General features: G+C 39.4%; 1 long non-coding RNA gene across 1 annotated transcript; it reads right to left on the reverse strand.

Moving 5' to 3' along the window:
* Window positions 1-445: 445 nt before the first annotated feature.
* Window positions 446-2,098, reverse strand: LOC147375858 (uncharacterized). Its single transcript, XR_015161594.1, has 2 exons — window positions 1,755-2,098; window positions 446-599 (listed from the first exon to the last, which is right to left on the reverse strand). It is a non-coding gene; the product is annotated as an uncharacterized LOC147375858 (long non-coding RNA).
* Window positions 2,099-2,345: the final 247 nt, after the last annotated feature.

Here is a 2,345-nt window from a genome sequence, read left to right on the forward strand (position 1 = left end):
ACGCCTGATTCTGCTTTACCTTGACAAGTCCTATGCCTTACTAGGACTCAGTATTCCCTTCCTTATGATAAAGAGGTTGGACATTCAACAACAATTCGATGGTTCCATCTTCTCTGTCAACTCAGACCAGTTGCCAATGATTATCTGAACTGCTGTGGTAAGAGCTATCACTCGCAACCCTGGCTCTTCAGAAAAGACTTTCACTGTTCAGCAACATCTGCCGGAGGTAAAAAGTTAGGGATTGGAAGGATCTGAACCAGACTCTACCAGCCTAGAACTAGGTGATCTCAAAATGCTCCTCCTAGTTCTGGAATCTTCATCCTCAACTACAGAATAATTTACTTTTGTTATTTAAAACAAACAAACGAAAAACTAAACATACACAGGTATAAAAGTGAAAATTATCAATTACTTTATATTCTTTAAAAAAGCTGAAAATTATTAATACATTATATATATATATATTTAATATCTGCAGATTTCTGCCCCATTATTTTACCCATTTGTCAATCCCCAGTGATTACAGTTGAAAAAAATCATATAGTTCATTTTTCTTTCTTAGTGCTGATGGTGAAGTAATGATGATGAAGTAATTCCATCTGAAAAAAACCAAACAAACATATTTTGAGGATTTCAGATAGTCTTATGTGTTTTCAGATGAACTATACTTTTCACCTACAAGTTCAATATAATTGTCAGGAATTGTGACAGGCAGTACGTAAGTTTCATTTTATACCAGCATATTCGATATGAAAGACAATCATTGTGTGGTTGGTATTAAATTAGCAAATCCAAAGAGATTGCACCATATCACAAGTTGGGAATGCTGTGTGTTTAAGGAACTTAATTATCATCTTGTCTCTTTTTAAAAGAAAAAAAATAGTGTTTCTTTTCCTTAATCGGCAATATACCCTGTAAATAATGCTGTTCCCTTCACACTGAAAACCATTTAATTCCCCATTATCTCACTTCATTAGCCAAATGTCCTGTTTAGGCACACTCTGAATATGAAGCACATTATAATGTGCTGGGCAAATAATATTTAGAAACATCTTTGAACTGGAAAGAAAAACCCAGGAAAACAGAAGTCAACACAGATGATATGTATTCATCGTATTCTGGGCTATTTCAGGGATCTAGTTCCTATTATGATTGACCTTGAAAATCAACTAGGAGCAATTTTCACACACTGTAGTAAGGAAACAATTACTTCTGGGACATAAACAACAGTAACAAAAGTTAGAAATTGATTTTTCAACAAGGAGTTTGAATATATGTAAAACCTTAAGCCAAACCAGAAGGGCCTAAGGGACCAGGAAATCCTGTGTATCACCAGCTCATGTCTCCATCCACTGTTGTCCTCTTCCCTAGCAAAATATCCCTTGAAATGTGTAAAATATGAACCAAGAGTGCCTTTAATAGGGAAGAAAGAGGAATGAGTACAGAAGGAAGGCCATCTCAAAGGAAGAGATGTGGAAGAGGCCATGGGCCACAGGCAAACACCAGCACTGCAGAGATGAGACTTTCCTGGCAGTAGAGTGGTTAAGACTCATGCTTTCACTGCCTTGGGCCCCAGTTCTATCCCTGGTTGATATATCCTACAAGCTGCATGGCATGGCTTGAAGAAAAAAACAACAACAACAAATAAACAAAAAACCAAACAACACTTTAGAAGTGTATTGTTCTCTGCTAGCAAAACCGTTCCCTTCTCCCTCTCAGGTTCCATTCTCAGTTCACGGCTCACTCACTCGTACCAGGTGCATGCTGTCCAGTTGCTTCTGTCGTGTCAGACGCTTTGCAACCCCATGGACTGTAGTCCATAAGGCTCCTCTGTCTGTGGGATTCTTCAGGCCAGAATACTGGAGTGGGTCACCAAGCCCTCCTCCAGGGATCTTCCCAACCCAGGGAATGAACTCACGTCTGCCTGCTTCTCCTGCATTGCAGGCAGATTCTTTACCCTCTGAGCACCTGGGAAGCCAATTAACTAGTATCAGGAGCCTCACCCTAAAACAAAGAAGCCTAAGAAGCCATTCTAATAGTAATGGCTCCTCATTGTCAACTCAAGCAGTTCCTTCAACTAGGAGCAGAGTAGCAAGAACTGTTCTGGAAGCTCAGAGAAGGAGAGACTGAGAATGTCAGAGACAACTTCTTGCTCCAGATATTTCCCCTTAACACAATTGAAGGGATTGTTTTAGCTCCTTTTCAGAGGTGAAAATAAGATCATTGAAAAGTGCTGCCCCCACCTCCCCACAAACACACACTATTAGATGAACTTTCCATTTCTTACTCAATCCTGTAGTAGATAGCATTACCATCATAATCCTGCTGCTCCTTCCTTGTTAGAT

Source organism: Bos grunniens, chromosome 3, assembly GCF_055505025.1.
Source record: "Bos grunniens cultivar Pamir isolate PY7600 chromosome 3, Bosgru_T2T1.0, whole genome shotgun sequence".
NCBI classification, from domain to species: Eukaryota; Metazoa; Chordata; class Mammalia; order Artiodactyla; family Bovidae; genus Bos; species Bos grunniens.